The sequence below is a fragment of the Pseudophryne corroboree genome, chromosome 8 (genome assembly GCF_028390025.1).
Source record: "Pseudophryne corroboree isolate aPseCor3 chromosome 8, aPseCor3.hap2, whole genome shotgun sequence".
NCBI lineage: Eukaryota > Metazoa > Chordata > Amphibia > Anura > Myobatrachidae > Pseudophryne > Pseudophryne corroboree.
The window spans coordinates 82,394,053-82,421,264 of record NC_086451.1 but is presented as its reverse complement, the minus strand read 5'-3'; the positions used below and the strand labels follow the sequence as shown (position 1 = coordinate 82,421,264).

Genomic DNA, 27,212 nt, shown 5'->3' with positions numbered 1-27,212 from the left:
AATTTGGTGTAGAACAATTTTAGGCTCTCACTCCCAGGCTTCTCCACAGAGGTCAATACATGTTCTTTCCTCTGAGGTCACCATGTGCACCACTTTGTAACCTGGACGCTCCACTGTGCATCGCCAATTAATGCACCGACATTACCGAAGTTTTTGTGTAGACTTTACTAGCCTCATCTTTAGGCTGTAGGGTTTTCCTTTCCCTCTTTTCATCCTCTCCTCTCTTACAGCAGTGCACGGTCATAAATTATGATGCTAATAAGTAGGTTATGCGGTAGGACTGCCTTGCCAGGCAGCGTCTCCTCTGCCGAAGAATGAATAAAATAATATACGTGTAAGTTTATGCGAATTAAGAGGCATAATAAATTATCAGGGTTTATTCTGCAAACCAATTTAGCAGAGTGCAGCTGTTTTATGAGTTTGTGAAGGAATAACCTACGATTCCAGGAGACGAGAGGTGGGGTCTTTTCTCCCCAATTACCCAGGGGAGGAGGCTATCTTTTTCCGTGATGATCCAGCTTGCTCAGCCTAAATGAAGGAGGCAGCCGAACAGTAACCCATGACCAGATGCAAATCATACAGCTCTTTGGAGCTAACAATAGACTTTGCTTTATTGTTCTGGCATTTAAGAACCCGCAACATAACAAATTAGGCCACCTGGGGAATCAGTTGTATTTCTGGAATGCTGAGGCAGGCCCTTTTGTAATAAAAAAAACAAAACATTTTTTTATAAAAAAATTTGCTAACAAGTCATGACCTAACGTATTATTGTTGCTACTATTAATGGGGCACAAATGGACCCTTTCAGCAATCTTATCCTTTTTTTTTGTTTTTGTGTTTTACTTTTACTTGGTTTTTTTAATTACTTTTTAAAATATGTTTTGACTTCTATTTTGCACATTTGTTCCTCATACAAGCCTTCTGAGACAGGAGCGAGCGTTGGTCCACATCATGAAGATAGGAGAAGGTGCTACGGAGCTTATGCAATTGTGTTGATACCCTGTCTTCAATGAAGTCTAGAGAGCATAGCAGTAGGAACTGTTACTATACAGGAATTCGTCACCATGAGATGGCCGGAGCTCTGGGATTCCGGCCCAACTCGTAATCTTTTTTTAAAGTGGCAATCATTTTACAAGGCGAAACCAACCTGGTTTTGCATTGTAAATAATTGCTGCTTAAAACCCCCTACAAAAGTACGAGTTCGGCCGGAATCTCGGAGCTTAGGCCATCTCACACTGCATTACATTGGCCCATGTTCTGCTTGAAGTATTTCGGTAAAGGTTTTCTGTGTTGTTGTTGTTGTTGGTTTTTTTTTTTGGGGGGGGGGGGTTTGTTTGTGTTTTAATTCTTCATTTTTGGACTGGGATATGTGACACTGGGTTTCCCTCTACACACAGCAACTTTCAGTATAGAAAGCACTGCAGATTTGTGTCTTATCCTGAGTCACCCAATGTAAGCAACTTTGCTTGACAATAGAGAGACATTGCTGAAAAGCACAGACTAGTCAGCCAGCTGCATCCACCTAGTTGCTCATCAAAGTATCACGTTTGCAATATAGAAGAGGTTTTGCAGTGCTTCCACCTCACCAGAGTGGCCAGACTGCATGGTGTTCCATCCCAGAGTGCACTATACACTCTCCGAGTGATTCCAAGTCAGAGCAAGAAAAAATGGAGGCAGCGCTAATCAATAAACAGATGGATTGTCTGATAAAATCACATTTAATAAATAAGTTAAAAATTATTTCATACAATGAGTTAAAATTGTTTCATTTGGAATACACTGTAGGCATAGAGGCTTCTATATTATTTTAAGCATACCACATCTCGTCTGTTCTTAATAGTTCACAGAGGACATTGTAGGTTTTGCAAGTGGGCAATAGTGATTTCTTAGGACTGACTGCACAGTCACAGGAATGATGAATTTCACTTCCCCCGCTGGAGGAATGACAGTCCCAATAATATTTGTTCAAACTGGGGAGTCCTCACCAGAGTTGTGGTGGCTCGATGAGAGTCCGATCCTTTATAACAGAAACAGTCCAACTGTATCTAAATATGGGTCCATAGATGGTTTAGGCGATAGTAGGTCCTTTCAGTGGGTTAGGGGTGACAGAAGAGCACACAACTGACGCGTTTCGCAGCCAGAACTGCTGCTTATTCAAAGGTTCCAAGTCAGACACATCCCCCAATTTGGGACCATCTGCGTATGCGGCGCACAATGTTACCATAGTCACAGATAGGTGCGTCTGTGTCATATCTAATGTGAACAGAGAATAACGTGAAGGAGGCATGACTGGGCAGCCAGTATTCAGACAAACGTAGCATCTGTTTCTGATGGGAGTGTCATGGCCATGCCTGTAATGCTCTGTGTGATTCTGAGTGGTGTGTGGGACTGATGCATATGCAGAAAATGATAACCGTGGCATATGCGGACGCAAGAACAGTAAAAGTCCCTAGTGTATCTATAATGGGTGCAAGATGTGCTGTGCATATGGGGCCCTAGGTCTGGGGGGGCCCACACCACACACCCTGCACCCAAGCCCTAACATTCTTACCTCTCTGGCAATAATTGCCTCTGCATCGGTAGCAGCTGTGCCGCACTAATCACTGGAAAAATAGCACAACGATCTGCATGTACACAGCAGCATCTTGCACACCGCCAAAGTCTATTCACAGGCACTGCCAGCAAGAGAAGAGGGGGCCCGGATGGAGACTGCACCCCTCTTAATAAGCCCCACGTGGGAAGGACAGGCTTGCACTTTCAGATACACAACTGCAACTTACTTTGGCGGATTGCCGTATTAGCATATGAAAGTAAGTAAAATGGCGCTGCCGGTAAACTTCTGTGTGTATATCATCCACGTGTATTGTGATTGTAATGCTGGGATCAGAACACAGGTCACATGGTATATACATTGGAGCTAAAGCGTTTGGGGCAATTGTTTTCAATTAATCTGCAATCACACTTACACAGGATTGCAGATACTGCGTGCAGTGCCGCCGCCGGGGTTATTGCAGTCACATCGATTAGCGATGTGACCTGCATAACCCCCTAAATGCGGATATTCACCTATATGCTGGGTCACGTTCATCTATGCAGCTGAGCCGCCCCTACCCTTATGCTTAGTTCCATAGCTGTCCTCATTACTAGCCCTGTTCTTGGCGCAACAGGTCTGTCTGAAATCCAACGGATCCCTGCGTACGGGTGTGTTATTGAAAGTCGACAGTAACTAGGTCGACAATGTCTAGGTCGACCACTATTGGTCAACAGTAACTAGGTCGACAGGGTCAAAAGGTCGACAGGGTCAAAATGTCGACATGTTCTAGGTCGACAGGTCAAAAGGTCGACATGAGTTTTTAATGTTATTTTGGTGTTGTTTTTTTCGTAGAGTGACCGGAAACCCCAATTAGTGCACCGCGTCCCCTCGCATGGCTCGCTTCGCTCGACATGCTTCGGGCATGGTGCCTTCGCTCCGCTTCGCTCGGCACAGATTACCGTTCCAATCGTAGTCCACATGGATCGTTAAGTATGAAAAGGTTAAAAAAAAGAAAAAAATTGTGAAAAACTCATGTCGACCTTTTGACCTGTTGACCTAGAACATGTCGACCTTTTGACCCTGTCGACCTAGTTACTGTCGACCAATAGTGGTCGGCCTATATATTGTCGACCTAGTTACTGTCGACTTTTAATCCGGATCCCCCTGCGTACACAAGCAATATTAGCCCCATGCCCTAAGTAAACATAACCTGCACCCGACCATCCGTTTTCCAGCTAGTAAGGCAATTTCAGCCACAAGTGGCGATGCGACCAAGATGTGTATGAGTCGGAATTGCCTGCAGATGCGTGGACACTAGCTGACAACTGTTCCAGGTTTTACACATAAGTCTTTGGTAATGTTTCTGATTTTCAGCAATGAACCTCTGCAAGCTGGAATTTATTTTTCCAGCATTATGGAATCCTTTTTTGCATGAATGTATCATTACTCAGTCGCCGGGACAGGGCTGCGATAGGAGCCCACCCTGACAATTAGTAAAAGTAAAGTCCGGTGGCACATGATGTGCGAGCAAGCAGCAGCTGGGATGGATCCTATGGATCCCTTTCCTGATAAATACTGCAAATGCAGCCTGCAGGCTACAAAGGACTAATGCCTTCTAATGATTAAGCATTCCGGAGCTTAGTAATTCCAGCAGCCTAGCAGCCTCCATAGAAACCTACGGAAGCTGCTTCTGCTGTCGGAAATGGAGGGACCTCAGCAGTTATGTGAGATATCTGCTGCGGTCTCGCCATGGTACATCCAGGAGATGCTTAATCCTTAATTTCTCTATCGTCCTAGTGGATGCTGGGGTTCCTGAAAGGACCATGGGGAATAGCGGCTCCGCAGGAGACAGGGCACAAAAGTTAAGCTTTAGGATCAGGTGGTGTGCACTGGCTCCTCCCCCTATGACCCTCCTCCAAGCCTCAGTTAGGTTTTTGTGCCCGGCCGAGAAGGGTGCAATCTAGGTGGCTCTCCTAAAGAGCTGCTTAGAAAAGTTTAGTTTAGGTTTTTTATTTTACAGTGAGTCCTGCTGGCAACAGGATCACTGCATCGAGGGACTTAGGGGAGAAGAAGTGAACTCACCTGCGTGCAGGATGGATTGGCTTCTTAGGCTACTGGACATTAGCTCCAGAGGGACGATCACAGGTACAGCCTGGATGGGTCACCGGAGCCGCGCCGCCGGCCCCCTTGCAGATGCCGAAAAGAGAAGAGGTCCAGAAATCGGCGGCAGAAGACTTTTCAGTCTTCTTAAGGTAGCGCACAGCACTGCAGCTGTGCGCCATTGCTCTCAGCACACTTCACACGGCAGTCACTGAGGGTGCAGGGCGCTGGGGGGGGGGCGCCCTGGGCAGCAATGGAAACCTGTTATTTGGCAAAAAAAAAATACCTCACATATAGCCTCCGGGGGCTATATGGAGATATTTAACCCCTGCCAGAATCCGTTGAAGAGCGGGAGACGAGCCCGCCGAAAAAGGGGCGGGGCCTATCTCCTCAGCACACCGCGCCATTTTCCCTCACAGAAAGGCTGGAGGGAAGGCTCCCAGGCTCTCCCCTGCACTGCACTACAGAAACAGGGTTAAAACAGAGAGGGGGGGCACTAATTTGGCGTTAGAAATATATATAAAGATGCTATAAGGGAAAACACTTATATAAGGTTGTCCCTATATAATTATAGCGTTTTTGGTGTGTGCTGGCAAACTCTCCCTCTGTCTCTCCAAAGGGCTAGTGGGTCCTGTCCTCTATCAGAGCATTCCCTGTGTGTGTGCTGGTGTGTCGGTACGTGTGTGTCGACATGTATGAGGACGATGTTGGTGAGGCGGAGCAATTGCCTGTAATGGTGATGTCACTCTCTAGGGAGTCGACACCGGAATGGATGGCTTATTTAGGGAATTACGTGATAATGTCAACACGCTGCAAGGTCGGTTGACGACATGAGACGGCCGACAAACAATTATTACCGGTCCAGACGTCTCAAAAACACCGTCAGGGGTTTAAAACGCCCGTTTACCTTAGTCGGTCGACACAGACACTGACACGGACACTGAATCCAGTGTCAACGGTGAATAAACAAACGTATTCCTCATTAGGGCCACACGTTAAGGGCAATGAAGGAGGTGTTACATATTTCTGATACTACAAGTACCACAAAGATGGGTATTATGTGGGAGTGAAAAAACTACCGTAGTTTTTCCTGAATCAGATAAAATAAAATGAAGTGTGTGATGAGGCGTGGGTTTACCCCGATAGCAAATATTGGCGTTATACCTTTTCCCGCCAGAAGTTAGGGCGCGTTGGGAAACACCCCTTAGGGTGGATAAGGCGCTCACACGCTTATCATGTGGCGTTACCGTCTCCAGATACGGCCGCCCTCAAGGAGCCAGCTGATATGAAGCTGGAGTAATATCCTAAAAAGTATATACACACATACGGTGGTTATACTGCGACCAGCGATCGCCTCAGCCTGGACATGCAGTGCTGGGTTGGCTTGGTCGGATTCCCTGACTGAGAATATTTTAGTGATATAGAGCATTTAATAGGATGCAGTCTATATATATATATATATATGCGAGATGCACAGAGGGATATTTGCACTCTGGCATCAAGATAAGTGCGTTGTCCATATCTGCCAGAAGATGTTATGGACACGACAGTGGTCAGGTGATGCAGATCCCATACGGCACATGAAAGTATGGTCGTATAAAGGAGAGGAGGTACTTGGGGTCGGTCCATCGGACCTGGGGGCCACGGCAACAGCTGGGAAATCCAACCTTTTTACCCCAAGTCACATCTCAGCAGAAAAAGACACTGTCTTTTCAGCCTCAATCCTTCCGTTCCCATAAGGGCATGCGGGCAAAAGGCCAGTCATATCTGCCCAGACATAGAGGAAAGGGAAGTAGACTGCAGAAGGCAGCCCCTTTCCAGGAACAGAAGCCCTCCACCGAGTCTGCCAAGTCCTCAGCAGGACGCTGGGGCCGTACAAGCTGACTCAGGTGAGGTGGGGGGTCGTCTCAAGAGTCTCAGCGTGCAGTGGGATCACTCGCAAGTTGACCCCTAGATCGTACAAAGTATTATTCCAGGGGTACAGTTTGGAGATTCGAGACATCTTTTCCTCACAGGTTCCTGAAGTCTGCTTTACCAAAGGCTCCCTCCGACAGGGAGGCAGTATTGGAAAAAAATTCACAAGCTGTATTTCCAGCAGGTGATAATCAAAGTACCCCTCCTACAATCAAGGAAAAGGGTATTAGTCTTCCACACTATATTGTGGTACTGAAGCCAGACGGCTTGGTGAGACATATTCTAAATCTGAAATCTTTGAACACTTACATACAAAGGTTCAAATCAAGATGGAGTCACTCAGAACAGTGATAGCGAACCGGAAAAAAGGGGACTATATGGTGTCCCTGGACATCAAGGATTACCTCCATGTCCAAATTTGCCCTTCTCAACAAGGGTACCTATGGTTCGTGGTACAGAACTGTCAATATCAGTTTCTGACGCTGCCGTTGAATTATCCACGGCACCCCGGACCTTTACCAAGGTAATGGCCGAAAAGATGATTCTCTTCAAAGAAAAGGGCATCTTAATTATCCCTTACTTGGACGATATCCTGAAAAGGGAAAGGTCCAGAGAACAGTTGGAGGTCGGAATAGCACTATCTAAAGTAGTTCTACGACAGCACGAGTGGATTCTAAATATTCCAAAAATCGCAGCGTTTTTCCGACGATACGTTTGCTGTTCCTAGGAATGATTCTGGGCATAGTCCAGAAAAAGGTGTTTCTCCTGGAGGAGAAAGCCAGGGAGCTATCCGAACTAGTCAGAAACCTCCTAAAACCAGGCCAAGTATCAGTGCATCAATGCACAGGAGTCCTGGGAAAAATGGTGGCTTCTTACGAAGCAATTCCATTCGGCAGATCTCACGCAAAAAAAATTCAGGGGGATTTGCTGGACGAATGGTCCGGATCGCATCTTCAGATGCATCAGCAGATAATCCTGTCTCCAAGGACAAGGGTGTCTCTTCTGTGGGGGCTGCAGAGTGCTCATCTTCTAGAGGACAGCACATTCAGCATTCAGGACTGTGTTCTGGTGACCACGGATGCCAGCCTGAGAGGCTGGGAAGCAGTCACACAGGGAAGAAATTTCCAAGGAGTGTGGTCAAGTCTGGAGACTTTTCTCCACATGAATATACTGGAGCTAAGAGCAATTTACAATGCTCTGAGCCTAGGAAGACCTCTGCTTCAAAGTCAGTCGGTGCTGATCTGGTCGGACATCATCATGGCAGTTGCCCACGTAAACAGACGGGGCGGCACAAGAAGCAGGAGGGCAATGACAGCAAGAACTTTTCGCTGAGCGAAAAATCATGTGATAACACTGTCAGCAGTGTTCATTCCGGGAGTGGAAAACTGAATTTCCTCAGCAGGAATGAATTCCACTCGGAAAAGTGGGAACTTCATCTGGAAGTTTCCACATGATTGTAAACCGGTGGGAAAGACCAAAGGTGGTCATAAGATGGCGTCCCACCTGAAGCGCCAGGTCAAGAGACCCTCAGGCAATAGCTGGGTCGCTCTGGTAACACCGTGGGTGTACCAGTCGGGTATGTGTTCCCTCCTCTGCCTCTCATACCCAGGGTATTGAGAATTATAGGAAGGAGAGGAGTAAGAATTATACTCGTGGCTCCGGTTTGGCCAAGAAGGACTTGGTAACCGGAACTTCAAGAGATAAGAAGGGTCTTGATTCAGCAAGAATCATGTCTGTTCCAAGACTTACCGCAGCTGCGTTGACGCAGGGGCGGGTGAACGCCGGATCCTAAGGGAAAAAGGCATTCCGGAAGAGGTCATCCCTACCCTGGTCAGAGCCAGGAAGGAGGTGACCGCACAACATTATCACAGTTTAGGTGAAAATATGTTCCATGGTGTGAGGCCAGGAAGGCTCCACGGAAGAATTTCAACTAGGTTAATTCCTATATTTCCTGCAAACAGGAGTGTCTATGGGCCTCAAATTGGGGTCCATTAAGGCTCAAATTTCGGCCTGTCGATTTTCTTCCAGAAAGAATTGGCTTCAGTTCCTGAAGTCCAGAAGTTTGTCAAGGGAGTACTGCATATACAACCCCTTTTGATGTCTCCAGTGGCACTGGGGGATCTCAACGTAGTTTTGGGGATTCCAAAAATCACATTGGTTTAAACCACTCAAATCTGTGGATTTGATATATCTCACATGGAAAGTGAACATGCGGTTGGTCCTGGCCTCGGCCAGGCGAGTGTCAAAATTGGCGGCTTTGTCTCACAAAGCCATATCTGATTGTCCATTCGGACAGAGCAAAGCTGCGGACTCGTCCCCAGTTTATCCCTAAGGTGGTGTCAGCGTTTCACCTGAACCAGCTTATTGTGGTACCTGCGGCTACTAGGGACTTGGAGGACTCCAAGTTGCTGGATGTTGTCAGGGCCCTGAAAATATAGTTTTCCAGGTCGGCTGGAGTCAGGAAATCTGACTTGCTGTTTTATCCTGTATGCACCCAACAAGCTGGGTGCCCCTGCTTCTAAGCAGACTATTGCTCGTTGGATTGGTAGTACAATTCAGCTTGCACATTCTGTGGCAGGCTTGCCACAGCCAAAAATGTGTAAATGCCCATTCCACAAGGAAGGTGGGCTCATCTTGGGCGGCTGCCCGAGGGGTCTCGGCTTTACAACTTTGCCGAGCGGCTACGTGGTTGGGGGAGAACACGTTTGTAAAATCCTACAAATTTGATACCCTGGCTAAGGAGGACCTGGAGTTCTCTCATTCGGTGCTGCAGAGTCATCCGCACTCTCCCGCCCGTTTGGGAGCTTTGGTATAATCCCCATGGTCCTTTCAGGAACCCCAGCATCCACTAGGACGATAGAGAAAATAAGAATTTACTTACCGATAATTCTATTTCTCGGAGTCCGTAGTGGATGCTGGGCGCCCATCCCAAGTGCGGATTATCTGCAATACTTGTACATAGTTATTGTTAACTAAATCGGGTTATTGTTGTAGTGAGCCATCTTTCAGAGGCTCCTATGTTCTCATACTGTTAACTGGGTTCAGATCACAGGTTATATGGTGTGATTGGTGTGGCTGGTATGAGTCTTACCCGGGATTCAAAATCCTTCCTTATTATGTACGCTCGTCCGGGCACAGTATCCTAACTGAGGCTTGGAGGAGGGTCATAGGGGGAGGAGCCAGTGCACACCACCTGATCCTAAAGCTTAACTTTTGTGCCCTGTCTCCTGCGGAGCCGCTATTCCCCATGGTCCTTTCAGGAACCCCAGCATCCACTACGGACTCCGAGAAATAGAATTATCGGTAAGTAAATTCTTATTATTTGCTGGTAAAAATCTCTCCAAAATACGAAAAAGATGCGGGCGCATGCGCAGGACCCGTCATGCGCATGCACCCGCATTTTCTTCTGAGTGGGCTGCAGAAAATACAATCGTCTCTGCCTGTCGATCAGGCAGAGGCGGTCACGGGGCAGGGTGATTTGGGTGGCAACGCTCCATTTCCAGGGCAGAGACGGAACATTGCGGGGGCAGCGACAGAGAAAGGGAGGCGTCGATGGGGAAACGTGGGTTTGATGGGGGCGTGATCGCGGCGGCTGTGTGACGTCACAGGAGGCAACCTTAATTTATTGCAATTGCAATCGCATCGCAATTTCAGCTTGTTGAAGGGGGGGAGGTGGCGGTCAGCTTGCTAACAAAAGGAGGGCCCAATTCAGACCTAATCGTAGCAGCACATTTGTTAGCAGATGGGCAAAACCATGGTGGTCATTCCGAGTTGTTCGCTCGCAAGCTGCTTTTAGCAGCTTTGCACACGCTAAGCCGCCGCCTACTGGGAGTGAATCTTAGCTTATCAAAATTGCGAACGAAAGATTAGCAAAATTGCGAATAGACCCGTCTTAGCAGTTTCTGAGTAGCTCCACACTTACTCGCCATCTTCGATCAGTTCAGTGCTTGTCGTTCCTGGTTTGACGTCACAAACACACCCAGCGTTCACCTAGACACTCCCCCGTTTCTCCAGCCACTCCTGCGTTTTTCCCAGAAACTGTAGCGTTTTTTCGCACACACCCATAAAACGGCCAGTTTCCGCCCAGAAACACCCACTTCCTGTCAATCACATTACGATCACCAGAACGAAGAAAAAACCTCGTAATGCCATGAGTAAATTCCCTAACTGCATAGCAAATTTACTTGGCGCAGTGGCAGTGCGGACATTGCGCATGTGCATTAGCGACTAATCGCTCCGTTGTGAGAAAAAAATAACGAGCGAACAACTCGGAATGAGCACTGCAGGGGAGGCAGATATAACATGTGCAGAGAGAATTAGATTTGGGTGGGTTATTTTGTTTCTGTGCAGGGTAAATACTGGCTGCTTTATTTCTACACTGCAATTTAGATTTCAGTTTGAACACACCCCACCCAAATCTAACTCTATCTGCACATGTTATATCTGCCCCCCATGCAGTGCACATGGTTTTGCCCAACTGCTAACAAATTTGCTGCTGCAATCAACTCTGAATTACCCCCTGCATTAGACCCAAAATCAACATTTCAAACAACCTTGAATGAGGCCCCTACAACAGTTCATGATATGGAGCCAAAGGGCGAAATTGAATATGTTATCAATATTATCAGAGCCTAGAGCTTTTCTGCCTCGTTCTGGTATGTAAAATTCCCCAGTACTTGCTGTGTGGTACGACCCACTTTTACAATTAATTTTTACGTTTACCAGTAGAAGGGCAAGGGGTGAGGTTTAAAATAAAATATTTATTTAACTCTGCCAAGTTAATTACAGCAAGGGACCGTGCTGGCCTGTCAGTGACCAGTTTATCATTTGTGTATTTGCTGTTTTGTTGGTGTTGTGTGTCTTGCTCCTCAATATATTGCTCCAGCTGCTTTTGTCTCCTTTTTTCCCGCTCTCCTCACAATGATATATTAGTTTCACAGCAGAAATGGGGTTTATAAATCATTATAATGCTAGTGCAAGATACACAGTGCTTAGTGCAGGGAGAAATCTGTTGTGAGTAACTGCCCCAGCAGGGAAGGAAACTGCAGGCTCATAGCCGGCCGCGGCGACAGGTTACTGATAGTGTTTGCTTTTTATATGTCTCTCCACGTGCCATCAGGAGCAGGGCCTTAGGGAACACTTCATGTAGCCTCTCTCTAATATTTCATACCTTGTAAAGCCAAGGGAAAGAGCTTGTAGGAGAGAGCCTGGAAGGAGGAAAAGGAGAGGGGGGCGTACAAAATGCAGCAGCCTGTGAAATCAGAGCTACATATTGTCAGGCATTCTGTATTATATGGTTTGACTTAATCTAGATGATGTGTCGGATTTTATTACAAGTGTTGTAGATCTGATAAATATCAGCACCAGTGGCCTTCATGTTTCTACTAGTGGGATTTAGATTTTCCCATAGTGTTTAAAGTTCCACATATTGTTACTCGAAGAGCACCAGTTGCTTATGCACAGTTGAGGCAGCAGTTAAAGGAACTGGGCTAATATTGGACAGTGCAACAAGCTGCTATTGACAGTAATGAGGCAGCCATTTTAGGAGGTGGCCTAATATTGGACAGTGCTACAAGGCAGCCATTTTATGAATGGAACCAGTATTGGGAAATTACACCCAATCCATTAACTAGGAACCAGTGATATCACTGGGGAACTTTCTTTTTGTAGCAGCGTCTAAAAAGGCTTCACATTAGTGCAGCTGTTCCTCCTAGGCGTGATCTTGGTTACATGATGTTGTTTTTATTTATGTCCTATACAAGTATACAATGAGATACATAAAGTACTTAGGGGGGTATTCAATTTACCCTTATTTTTGGCACAATTTTCAACCATGCTTATTCGACAAAAAGAAAAAAGTGAAACGTCATGGGCGAAAATGGATTAAAAAACATGTGAAAATGTTAGCAATTGAATACCCTGTTTTGAATTAGTGCCGTATTTTCCACCAGTCGAAAAAACGTCACTTAATTGAATGCCCCCCAAAGCATTAAGTAGATGTAAAAATGAAGGGCTAAGCGGAACTGTACATCACCAGACACCATAGTCCTCTTAACATTATGAGCCTACATCATATGCGTCGCTCAGGACCAGCCTGTATTCTGCGCATAGGATGGTGAGCGTATTACTGGGTCCCTGCTCAGGCCCTGCAGCTTCTGCGCCCACTGTGGGTTCACTACTGTATAAGGGTGTTTGTTATTTTTCTATAAATTATAAAACATGCCTATGAACTTGTATAACATCACTATTATTATACTAGTAATTAATTTTTCTGTGTAAGCTATGACAGAACAGATCAGAGCTGTCAGCACTTAGCAGAGATAACGGATGTTTTAATACAGGAGTGGGGAACCTCCGGCCCGCGGGCCGTATAAGGCCCGCAAAGCCGTTTGCTCCGGCCCACCCACTTGTGTGAGACACGCCACTGCTCAGTCCGGCGGCGGTGTGTCTCAGCTGTCTGGACAGGGAGGAGAGCGCGGCTATGTCGGGCTGCGGCGGCATGTAGGACTTCAAACCAGCCGCCGGTTCATGAACCAATCAGAGCTTGCGGACTGGCAGCCAATCAGGAGCCGACACTGCCGGTCCGCGAGCTCTGATTGTCTCATGAACCGGCGGCTGGTTTGAAGTCCTACACGCCACTGCTGCCCGACATAGCCGCGCTCTCCTCCCTGTCCTGACCCCCTGACACGCCGCCGGATGGAGCAGCAGTAAGCACTGTGGGGGCATTTGTATACCTGGCACTGTGGGGGGCATTTGTATACCTGAAACTGTGGGGGGCATTTGTGTACCTGACACTATGGGGGGCATTTGTATACCTGACACTGTGTGGGCATTTATATACCTGTCACTGTGGGGGGCATTTGTGGATTTGGCACTGTGGGGGCATTTGTAGATTTGGCACTGTGGGGGCATTTGTATACCTGGCACTGTGGGGGCATTTGTGGATCTGGCACTGCACTGTTGGGGCATATGTGTATCACGTCCCATTTTAATTGGCAACTCCCATGTTTTTGGCGCTGGCGCGCGCGCACAGTTTCTCTGAGGGGCAGGGTCATTTTTTTAAGCTGAGAATTTTTGTATGGCTCCCGAAGGATTTTATAAGTATCCAAATGGCCCTTGGTAGTAAAAAGGTTCCCCACCCCTGTTTTAATGGGACAATTTACCATTGAGGTCAACAACCGGTATGAGACTGTCCCAGTGATAACTTTGGGGTCTATTCACGAAGCAGTGAAAAAGGGGGAGAAACAGACCAGTGAAGAAGTTGTCCATGGCAACCAATCACCATCTCCCTTACATTTAATAAAATGTACTTGATAAAGGCTTCCTTCAAAGCGGATTGGTTGCCATAGGCAACTTCTCCACTGGTCTTTTGCTCCACTCTTTTCACTGCTTCATGAATAGATCCCAAAGTCTCATGTGACTGCTTGCTTATCACAGCGACAAAACAAATGCTACAGATAAAAACTCGCAAATGTGACATGGCTGGTGCCCTGTGTGAAATTGTTAGTGAAAGGGATAAGATAGTACCATGAAGACAGGTGTCTCTTCCTCTGCAAATGTGTTTGTCTGTATGATGTGTGGTGAAGTCTACACTCGCTGTCCACAGTGAGTATATCTGAGCATGGTGTCTGGCTGGGTAGTCTGGAAGAAAGTTGAACGACAGTGTTCCAGTGTAACTTTCGTTCTCCCTGGTTGTAAATTAATTGATAAAAAAATAAAATAAAAACAAGACAGAGAGAGGGATTTATTTTTACACATCATGGCCCCCATTTATCAAGCCTTGGAGAGTGATACATATCACGGCTATAAAGTATCAACCAATCAGCTCCTAACTGCCATTTTACAGGCCGTGTTTGACAAATGACAGGTATGAGCTGGTTGGCTGGTACTTTATAGCCGTGATATGTAATGGGATAAAAATACATGGACCTGATAGTTTTGTGGGTACCCTACTCTGAACGTTAGGATGCTGCAGTCACCCCCATTTTGCGTCATCTCTTCTAGGGGTGGACTATTCCACCCAGGGTAATCCTACGCAGTGCACCCAAGATGGCTGCCGCACCTGGTACCCTGTGAGGGTGGAATACACAGCCCATGGAAGTTATTACCCAAAATGCCTACACCAATCCTGCATTATGCTTACTCTATGCATTCTAGGTTTTCATTTTTATGTCTGTGTGAATTGCTGTATTAATCCTCTGTATTATGTTCATTGTTCTGATGTCTGTAAAGCGGCTTGAGTCCTGTTTGGAGAAAGAGTGCTATATAAATAAAATTATTATTATTAATTATTATTATTATTACTTTATCTTTGTGCTATGTATCACTCTCCAAGGCTTGATAAATCTGGGCCCATGTATTCTGCTAGATTTTCTACTGTGGGTGTAGACCACAGCGCTCAAGATTTCATGTAGGGCTCTTGTGCCGGCAGCTCCTGTGCTAGAGAACCAGTGATCTATTCTATTAGTTGGAAAAAAGTGTATGTATAGTAAGGGCAGCTATGTATAATAGCAGCTGGCCGACATTAATTCCCTTGTATGTGCGCTTCCCGTCCGGTTCTGCCAGCACAGCCCTGAAATAAACTCTACTCAAGCTCTTGAACCAACTTGACCCAAACTGTTCTCTAGAGATTCCTCATTGTAGATATTGCGGCACCTCTGCCTGAGCAGGGAATGTCTATTAGAGAGCACATGATGCAGCCTCCTCCGCTCACCAAGGGCAGAGCAGCGCCTGTAATATCCATTATGTCAGCTACTATGGGAATCCTGCCTTGTTACTGAACGGAAAGGTAAAACACTGCACAATTACATATGCACCTGCTGAAACCCTGGGGATTACGCTGGAACAAACACAGTATAAAACAACTATTCTAATATAGACGGTGCCAATCATTATCAGGCAAAGGAGATGTAAGTAACCAGACTACTCCTGTAACACTGCACACTTGTGGGAATAATGAGAATTGTATTCCCGGACATTCCTACACAGAATTTATTATTATTATTATTATTATTATTATTGTTATTATTTTTATTGTGGTTATTTTTTTATGTAAATATCAGCAATCAGACATTTACTGGGAATTGATGTCTCTTTTAACTATTGGGAATTAGAGAAATTCAAGAAAAAAAATTTCACCTTAACTGCATCCTGTCAATAGAATGGCCTTTTGTAACTTTTCTATGAAGAGATTTCATTTTCAGGCTTGTCCCGATGCACAATTTAGGTGGATTCAAGTTTCTCATCAGTATTACTGGCACACCGACTTTCCATTCAATACCATTTGCAATGTCACCAACAAAGATATTTAAAAGCACTGGTACAAGTACAGATCCCTGGGGTACTCCATTGGTAACATTTTCCTTCTGTGAATGCACTCCATTTACTACAACTCTCTGTTTTCTATCCTGCACCCAAGATATTATCCATTCAGCCGTTTTAGGACGATATCCTATTAGCTGTGGTGAGTTACCGCAGCTAATGGATTCCCTCGAGGCTATCAAAATAGCCCCGTAGCCTGGCACTTATCGGGGGATTTTGCTATGCGTGCCTCAGATATGCAAAGCAGAATCCCTTGTTACCATCCCCAGGAGACCCGTTATTGGATGGTAACACATGGGTTCGGCCCCCGTGTGCTATTGTCCGATAACGGGTGATTTACAACTCGGTAAAAACGGGCTATATTTGGATAGCTTGATAGTATTATTGGGCTAAAAAGCTTGTTATTACCGTACGTGAAATCGCCACACCTAATAGGATACTGCCCTAAGTATCCAATCCCAAGCTTTCAAGTTTATTTAATAGTCTGCGAAGTGGGACAGTGTCAAAAGCTTTACTAAAGTCTGGATAAGCTATATCTACGGCCCCCCTTTTATCTATTCCTTTAGTCGCCCAGTCAAAAAAGTCAATAAGATTTGTTTGACATGCTCACTCCCCAGTAAATGCATGCTTTTAGGGATCCTGTAAATTGCTATATTTTAGATCATCTAAAACTCTTTACTCTAATGGGCCCTACACACTGGCCGATTACACTGAAAGATATGAACAATCTCGTTCATTAATGAACAAGATATCGTTCATATCTTTCAGTGTGTATGCACCAATGATGAACGATGCGCTGTCGTTCATCGTTGGTGCCAACTCGTTTATGCATGCAAGCCAAATTGGACAATCTCGTCCATATTAGCATGCAGGGCTATGGGGCTGGGTGACGGGAGGAGTGAAGAAACTCCACTCCAATGACACGCGCGGAGTCGGCCGTTTCGGCCATCGGGCACCTCGCCCAATGTGTAGGGCCTATTAGAGTATTTCCATCACTACTGATGTAAGGCTCACTGATCGGTAGTTGCTTGCCTTTTCCTTGCTTCCACTTTTGTGCACTGGGACTAAGGGGGTTATCCAGGTTTGTTAGCAAATGAAAACAATTTGCAATTGGGCAAGACCATGTTGCACTGCAGGTGGGGCAGATGTAACGTGCTGAGAGATTTATATTTGGGTGGGTTATATTGTTTCTGTGCAGGGTAAATACTGGCTGCTTAATTTCTACACTGCAATTTAGATTTCATTTTGAACACACCCCACCCAAATCTAACTCTCTCTTCATATGTTACATCTGCTCCATCTGCACTGCAACATGGTTTTGCACAATTGCTAACTTTCTTGGTTGGCTATCAAACCTGAATAACCCCCTAAATTCACTCTCTTCCAGTGCTCTGGAACTACTCCTGTCGCTAGTGACTGGCTGAATAATTAGTGACTTGTTGAATTCCGGGTTTGAGCGTTTTTTTAATCCCAAATCCCAGGATTGAAAATAGTCCAGGATTGACCTCCCTAATGCCAATAAATGTTGTTTTTGTTATTGCTCATCTTTAACTTGATGGATCGAGATTACACAAAGTGCAGGGGTTATTTCTAGGTGTTTCCACTGCAAAATAATACCGTTTTCAGTAAGATCAGTTTAGTTGTTTTTGCGGCAACTTGGAAAAAATCCCCACAGACATAACGTTTTTATATTAGTATAGATAATAATAATAATAATAATAATAATAATAATACTACGCTTATATAATGCGAACGTACTAGGCATCGCATTCCAGAGAATGTTTAATCACTTATACCCGCTATTGACCTGTAGTATAACGAACATAAGTTACATGCTGTAATGTTCAGTCTAGTACACTTTACATTCATTGATTCTGCTTGCTCCATGTTTAACAGACGCTCTAGCAATGTGATATCTCCATGTTTTCCTATTCCGTATTGTGTCCCTTGATTTACAAGGCCCACGATACATAATCCTGTATAGTTGTGACAGATCTGCCTGCATTAACTTATACAAGGCAAGAAGTGACTAGGAGAACAAAGGAAATCATGCAGAATATTCGTGTGCATTTATCTATTGCTAAAAAAGATTTGCAATCTACTAAATGACATATGCCTATAAATGCAAATAAATAAAAAATAAAAAGAGAAAAATCAGCAAAGTCAGTCTGTGGTTTATACAATATAGAAAATTTCCAACCAAAATAATATTCTCCTCTTCCGTATCTTAAAGTGGAGTGAAATTAAATTGTTTGTTGCATGGATCTGTTTGTACATATGATAAAGATAAATGGTTGGTTTTATTTTTTTCTATTAACTTGATTTTGCTGTGTCACTTTTTGTTGATTGCAAACTTCCATAATGGTGCCATGTAATGAGCTCTTTCTAAATGAAGGGTGATTTTTTTTATGTATTTTGTCAATGATTAAGGATGTTCTTTCACAGAAATATGGCACCTTGCAGTGAGCAACACTAGAATCATTTATCATATTTCCAACATTTTTTTAAATGAAAGTGAGACAAAATAACATGTACGTCTGACAATATGGGGGCAATTCAATTCCAAACATAACAACAAATATTCAAGTGCTGCAGGCGTGTATAGGAAATAGACACCTCGTGTCAGCATCTACTAATCCGAATGCTGCATCCGAAGAGGCAGCATAGGATCACCATTGGGTTTGCGTACAAATCCGAATCAAGTCTGATATGCATTTGTATCGTGATGTGTATCTGTGCATCACTTAGAATACAATAGACAACCTCACAGCTTTATCAGGTGTGAGGAATAATCTGCAATGTTGTGACTATAGCTCAGAATTGTATTGAGTCACCTAAGACTATGAGGTATATTTACTAACATTCGTGTTTTTGCCGATGTCAGCCGAGATCAATCTCAGCTGACATTGGCCGTTTGAGATTGCAACTTTTTTGGAAAAAAACCCCAGGAATTTACTAAACTACGTTGTTTTTTCAAATTGAACTCACCGATGTTGATGTCCTTCGTATTGGGGGTCATTCCGAGTTGATCGCTAGCTGCCGTTGTTCGTTGCGTAGCGATCAGTGAAAAAAAGTCTAATCTTCGCATGCGTATGCACGCGCGTTGTACGGGTTGAAGTCCATTGTGGTTTTGCACTGGTTCTAGCGTCGATTCCAATCGCACAGCTGAACGCAAAGAGATTGACAGAAAGAGGGTGTTTATGGGTGTCAACTGACCGTTTTCTGGGAGTGTTTGGAAAAACGCAGGCGTGGCCGGGCGTTTGCTGGGCGGGTATCTGACGTCATTACCGTGTCACTCGTCGCAGCAATCATCGCACAGGATAAGTAACTACAGGGCTGGTATTGTTTTGCACAAAATATATTTGCAGGCGCTCTGCTGCACAGGTGTTCACACTCCTGCAAAGCGAAAATACACTCCCCCGTGGGCGGCGAATATGCGTTTGCACGGCTGCTAAAAACTGCTAGTGAGCGATCAACTCGGAATGACCCCCACTGTCGGGCAGTGTTTTACGGGAGAGATTAGTAAAACACCGACGGACATCACATAATGAAGCCCAGCCGGATCAGTGAGATCAGTGCAGGGCTTCATTGTGTTCAGTATTTGAATAGTTAAAAGTAAAAAAAAAATATTGTGTGGGGTTCCCCCCTCGTAAGCATAACCAGCCCCGGAATCTTTGAGCCGGTCCTGGTTGTTAAAAAACGGGGAACCTCTGTGCAATTTTCCCCCCATTGTTTTAACAACCAGGACTGGCTCAAAGAGCTCGGGGCTGGTTATGCTTAGGAGGGGGGGACCCCACGCAAATTTTTGTTTTACTTTGATTCGTATTTGTGTGGACAGCAGTGTATCTCAATACGAATTGTCTAACATTGCCGTGATTTGTGTTTAGTAAATTTCCGAGTTACGTTTTCGGCCAAAAATTTAATCTCAAATCAAATTGGGACCTTAGTAAATATATCCCTATAAATCAAAAAATGCAGACATCAAGAAGAAGTCGAGTGATCCAGTCTCTGGAATGCCATCATTAGAAGGTTATAAACTAAAGTATATTGGCCCTCATTCTGAGTTGATCGCAGCAGCAAGAAAGTTAGCAATTGGGCAAAACCATGTGCACTGCAGGAGGGGTAGATATAACATGTGTAGAGAGAGTTAGATTTGGGTGGGGTGTGTTCAATCTGCAATCTAATTTGCAGTGTAAAAATAAAGCAGCCAGTATTTACCCTGCACAGAAACAAAATAACCCACCCAAATCTAACTCTCTCTGCACATGATATATCTGCTTCCCCTGCAGTGCACATGGTTTTGCCCAATTGCTAACTTTCTTGCTGCTGCGATCAACTCAGAATGAGGGCCATTGGCATTGGGGATGCTCCGGGAATTTGTAGGCAGGAGGATTGAATGGTCAACAGTTTTTTTTTCTTTTATATGGCAGTTAGATGATGGGATGGGTCAAGGTTTTTATTCCAACAGGAGGCTACCTGACGCAAAACAACAATTGGTATGTGCCATGTCAGCCTCTTCGTATGACCTAGTGCATCCTGCGACGCGTACTGCAGGTTCTAGAATTCCATTGTTTTGTAATAAATTACACTCCTTCCAGAGTCTGAGAATTAAGGACAGAACCATTAAAATCAGGAGTGTTGGGAGGTGTGATGTGCAGAGCCTTGTCTGTCACAGTGTAATCTGTGGACCCATAACTAGTGCCCACGATCTCCTATAAAGAGCCATCTCAGATGTCAAGTATAATGTGCACTCTTATCTGATGCCAAATGTAATGTACAGAGCCATATAGGATTACCGACTGTCCCTGATCTCGGGCTGCTGGCGTTGTCATTCTTCTGACTCCTGTCACCGCCGTCGTAAGATATCAGATGTAATAACATTGGTCAGATGTGCAGTGTCGCCTGCCAGCTCGATTATCCAGTTAGTTCTCCTATCGCTAGAGGACCTCAGCTAGTAACAGAATCCTGTTTTACAAAGATAAAGTAAGTAAATGGTAGACATTGATCTTGTTGCCGTGTTTCTCCTGCCTTTACATTGGATTGTAACATGAATTTACTAACTACACCTGGAACATACATAGGTGGTGCTGCGCCTGGAACATACATAGGTGGTGCTGCACCTGGAACATACATAGGTGGTGCTGCGCCTGGAACATACGTAGGTTGTGCTGCGCCTGGAACATACGTAGGTGGTGCTGCGCCTGGAACATACGTAGGTGGTGCTGCGCCTGGAACATACGTAGGTGGTGCTGCGCCTGGAACATACGTAGGTGGTGCTGCGCCTGGAACATACGTAGGTGGTGCTGCGCCTGGAACATACGTAGGTGGTGCTGAGCCTGGAACATACGTAGGTGGTGCTGCGCCTGGAACATACGTAGGTGGTGCTGCGCCTGGAACATACGTAGGTGGTGCTGAGCCTGGAACATACGTAGGTGGTGCTGAGCCTGGAACATACGTAGGTGGTGCTGCGTCTGGAACATACGTAGGTGGTGCTGCACCTGGAACATACGTAGGTGGTGCTGCGCCTGGAACATACGTAGGTGGTGCTGCACCTGGAACATACATAGGTGGTGCTGCGCCTGGAACATACATAGGTGGTGCTGCACCTGGAACATACATAGGTGGTGCTGCACCTGGAACATACATAGGTGGTGCTGCACCTGGAGCATACATAGGTGGTGCTGCACCTGGAACATACATAGGTGGTGCTGCACCTGGAGCATACGTAGGTGGTGCTGCGCCTGGAACATACGTAGGGGGTGCTGCGCCTGGAACATACGTAGGTGGTGCTGCGCCTGGAACATACGTAGGTGGTGCTGCGCCTGGAACATACGTAGGTGGTGCTGCGCCTGGAACATACATAGGTGGTGCTGCGCCTGGAACATACATAGGTGGTGCTGCGCCTGGAACATACATAGGTGGTGCTGCGCCTGGAACATACTGTACATAGGTGGTGCTGCACCTGGAACATACATAGGTGGTGCTGCGCCTGGAACATACGTAGGTGGCGCTGCGCCTGGAACATACGTAGGTGGTGCTGCACCTGGAACATACTGTACATAGGTGGTGCTGTGCCTGGAACATACATAGGTGGTGCTGCACCTGGAACATACGTAGGGGGTGCTGCGCCTGGAACATACGTAGGTGGTGCTGCACCTGGAACATACGTAGGTGGTGCTGCGCCTGGAACATACATAGGTGGTGCTGCGCCTGGAACATACATAGGTGGTGCTGCGCCTGGAACATACATAGGTGGTGCTGCGCCTGGAACATACTGTACATAGGTGGTGCTGCACCTGGAACATACATAGGTGGTGCTGCGCCTGGAACATACGTAGGTGGTGCTGCGCCTGGAACATACGTAGGTGGTGCTGCACCTGGAACATACTGTACATAGGTGGTGCTGTGCCTGGAACATACGTAGGTGGTGCTGCACCTGGAACATACTGTAGTGTACATAGGTGGTGCTGTGCCTGGAACATACATAGGTGGTGCTGCGCCTGGAACATACATAGGTGGTGCTGCACCTGGAACATACATAGGTGGTGCTGCACCTGGAACATACATAGGTGGTGCTGCACCTGGAGCATACGTAGGTGGTGCTGCGCCTGGAACATACGTAGGGGGTGCTGCGCCTGGAACATACGTAGGTGGTGCTGCGCCTGGAACATACGTAGGTGGTGCTGCGCCTGGAACATACGTAGGTGGTGCTGCGCCTGGAACATACATAGGTGGTGCTGCGCCTGGAACATACATAGGTGGTGCTGCGCCTGGAACATACATAGGTGGTGCTGCGCCTGGAACATACTGTACATAGGTGGTGCTGCACCTGGAACATACATAGGTGGTGCTGCGCCTGGAACATACGTAGGTGGCGCTGCGCCTGGAACATACGTAGGTGGTGCTGCACCTGGAACATACTGTACATAGGTGGTGCTGTGCCTGGAACATACATAGGTGGTGCTGCACCTGGAACATACGTAGGGGGTGCTGCGCCTGGAACATACGTAGGTGGTGCTGCACCTGGAACATACGTAGGTGGTGCTGCGCCTGGAACATACATAGGTGGTGCTGCGCCTGGAACATACATAGGTGGTGCTGCGCCTGGAACATACATAGGTGGTGCTGCGCCTGGAACATACTGTACATAGGTGGTGCTGCACCTGGAACATACATAGGTGGTGCTGCGCCTGGAACATACGTAGGTGGTGCTGCGCCTGGAACATACTTAGGTGGTGCTGCACCTGGAACATACTGTACATAGGTGGTGCTGTGCCTGGAACATACGTAGGTGGTGCTGCACCTGGAACATACTGTAGTGTACATAGGTGGTGCTGTGCCTGGAACATACATAGGTGGTGCTGCGCCTGGAACATACTGTAGTGTACATAGGTGGTGCTGTGCCTGGAACATACATAGGTGGTGCTGCGCCTGGAACATACTGTAGTGTACATAGGTGGTGCTGTGCCTGGAACATACATAGGTGGTGCACACCTACTCTGCATGGGAAGAGACCTCATGCAAAGATCTCTGTGAGTGTTTGTGGGATTGTGAGAGCAGATGGCAAATTGTCACATTTCTACATTTACTGATATTTATATTTATGTATCCAATAAAGCTCTTTGCCACAGGTTTAATTCCTACCAGAGTAGGGTGGCCATTGATCATTGGTGGTTAGCAATCGTAGATGGTCTGTGTTTTCATCATCGATGAGAGGCTACTAATGGTAAACATCGCTGTCTGAACCCTGATGGTGCGTGCAGCCCCCGCAATGTGCAGAAACCATTGGTGGTCACCCCTACGTCAGAGAGAATCAGTATGTAAAACCAACGGCCGAGATCCTGGCCGTTAGTATACCGACAGCGGGATCCCGGCCACCAAAATGCCGGCAGCGGGGCGAGCGCTAGCAAGCCCCTTGCGGCCTCGCTGCACTTGCCACGCTGTGGGCACGGTGGCTCGCTGCTCTCGCAACAAGATTTATTCTCCCTCCGTGGGTGTCGTGGACACCCATAGAGGGAGAAAAGCCTGTTGCGCAAGGATTCCCAGTGGCTGTATTTCACTGCAAGTCGTGATTCTGGTGTCGGCATTGTGACGTCCGGGATCCCGACAAGCGGTATGGTAACCGTTTCCTCATCAGAGCAATATCTGCGTGGAGTTTGTATGTTTTCATCATGTTTGCGTGGGTTTCCCCACACACTACTAAATCATAGCAGTGGATTAATTGGGATCTGACAAACTTATCCCTAGTGTCTAGATCTGTGTGCAGCCTAATATAGACTGTAAGCTACACTGACGCAGGGACTGATGTTCTCTATAAAGTGCATAAGATGTGCGTACGCAATATAAAATTATTAATATATCATAAATAATCCAATCCGAAGGAGCAAAATGTTGCTCATCTGCAGGTATCAGCATCTTTGCAAATGACCTCTGGTCCATGATGTCGGCACTGTCAGGCTTATAGCTCTCTGCAGACAGACAGATAAATATGGAAGTGTGCACTATAACATTACCATGAGAAGGCAGAGAAGTAAACGCATTTCAGCTCCCGGAGTCACCGGAGATTTCCGTGTTTCAGAAATACATTTCCGAACCCAGTAAAGTTTACAGCTGGAAAAACGGCACTTTCCAGTGTCGGGGCCACACAGCGGCACCAAACCGCCCTTTATTATCATCAGGATTCATAAACCGTCCTTTTGTGTCACATCATTTTTAAATGCTGCTCTGCGAGATCTAGGATATTGGCTTCTCCTTTTACTGTACTCACTGGAGGAAACGCAGAATTACATGAAAAGCTGCCATTAGTTTCCTCATTTGTAGTTTTCCAGCATTTGCTGGGCTTACTGAGACACATGCTCCCAATTAGCTGCTCCTCTTAATTTAAATGCCTCATAAATTATCTCCTGTGCATGTGGATTATCACTTCATAATGCGAGATAGCATTTAAATAAATAGCTGCGATGTAGAAAATTAGAGAGGTTTAAAGTCGACGTCGGCTCTGTAATGAAGGGAAATATCACGGCAGCTGAGCCAACGCAACCTGCCTGGCATTTTATTTGTAGTGTGTAGGAAGTGGGGGTGGGAAGCCTTATATATACCGAGATTTACGGAGGTGTTTTCTTTGTTTTCACGCCACAATATTTTTCCAAACTGCAAAAATACTCATCTTGCACCTATTTTATGTTTTGTTTCCTGCTCGTGTTATCAGCCGTTGTAGGCTCTGTGGTCCCCTATTTACATAAGGCCTTTAAAAAAAAAAAAAAAAAAAAAAAAAAAAAATATATATATATATATATATATATATATATATATATATAATATAGTCTGAAACAAGGTGTGCCGCAGTTGTATAGGGGTATCCCCCCCCCAGTGGGCCCTGCTCACTACAGGCCCACCCCACCCTCTAGTGATCAGGTTCCAGACTGCGCTTGAAATATACATTACACATAAATTATGTTATTATACTGCAGAGAACTATGATGTATTTTCTATAGAGCATTGCTATTCTTATTATGAAACATTATACATGCACTACCAGTATTTTCTGTATCTATCAAGGGGCCCAGACCGCGTACTCTATGGGGGATATTCAATTTGGCCCGAAGAGACATCGGGAGTAAAACCCCCCGATGTTTCTTCGGGTGCTGTGGTCGGGCGGCTATTTAATTAGCTAGGCAGGTAAAACCTGCTTTTTCATCCGTAAACACACAGGTTCAGTGAAACCTGTGTGTTTTCGGGTGAAATAGCCCCGTTTTCGGATGAAAACGGGGCTGTTATCGGGCATTTTGCGGCGGGGATGTGCTACTGTCGGTGCGCACAGCGTCTATTCATGGGAGACAGAGGGTCTGGGGGCATGCCTGCAGCTCACAGAGCGCAGGCCATACCCCCATAGTGACGAAAAACCGGGGCGTGGCTCATGACAGCGGCACTACCGCAAAGATATGCCCCCTTTTCTATAAGCCACTCTCCCTTTCTCGCAGGCATGGCTTCGCCGCAATAGGTAGTCCCGTGTTACCATCTCCAAAAGTTGGGAGGTATGCTATTGTTACACTTCTAGAGTGATAGTCCTGTTGCTTTGTGATGAGGTTTCATCAAAAGATTGAAGCATTTTTACTTAATGATATTAATAAGTTACCACCTTTCTGAGATGGCGCTATTACAACAGGTGTTTTGGCGGTACGAGCATGGGGAAGCCTATTGTTACAGTTGATCTTAGACAAGTTATTTGTATGTGATAATTTTTAGATTTGATTGTGTTTTACTCCAGTTCTAAGTTAATTTGAAAATTCAACAATACTTTAATTAAAAGTACCATGGTAATATATGGTAATTTAAAAAAACACACATTTCTGATAAATAATTAATTGCCCAAAATTGTTAATTGTTAAATTGTTAGTTTTGCAGGCTCAATCTAGCACCGGCGATAGCGATGCACGCTATCGCTGGGGGGTACACACGGAGAGATCCGTGCTTAAAATCTAAGCAATCTAGTCAGATCTCTCCATGTGTACCCCCCTTTAATCTCATGTGCAAACCGATTGGACAGGTAAAGTGCCGTTAGCTACACCTGAAATTTTCTGTGCTGCTAATTATTGAAGATTAATTTCCCAATTATTGGCCACTTAGCTACATTATTGTATTTGTAATAATGTATTTAATGTATTTTGCATCAGTGTTTGACTATATGCCACAGGTTCAGAGGTTACACCTGGATATAAACATGAACTGAGGTACATTCAGAGAAACTGTGGTTAGACCTGGATATACACAGGAACTGAGGTTACACCTAGACATACACAGGAACTAAGGTTACATCTGGACATACACAGGAACTTTGGTTACACCTGGACATAAGCAGGAACATAGGTCACACCTGGATATACACAGGAACTGAGGCTACACCTAGACATACAGAGAAACTGAGGTTACACCTGGATATACACAGGAACTGAGCTTACGCCTAGATATACACAGGAACTGAGGTTACACCTGGACATACACAGGAACAGAGGTTACATTTGGACATACACAGAAACTGAGGTTACACCTGGACATACACAGGATCTTTGGTTAAAATCTGGACATAGCCAGGAACTTTGGTTACCCCTGGACATAAGCAGGAACATAGGTCACACCTGGACATACGCAGGGTCATAGGTTACACCAGGATATACACAGGAACATAGGTTACACCAGGTACATACACATACAGGTACATACAGAGAAACTGTGGTTACACCTGGACATACACAGGAACTGAGGTTACACCTGGACATACACAGGAACTTTGGTCACATCTGCACATAAGCAGGAACAGAGGTCACACGTGGATATACACAGGAAC

General features: G+C 45.7%; 1 protein-coding gene across 2 annotated transcripts in view; it reads left to right on the top strand.

Moving 5' to 3' along the window:
- CFAP77 (cilia and flagella associated protein 77) overlaps nucleotides 1-27,212 on the top strand; it is a 429,882-nt gene that overhangs the window by 135,757 nt on the left and 266,913 nt on the right. The gene's annotated exons all lie outside the window — the stretch shown is intronic.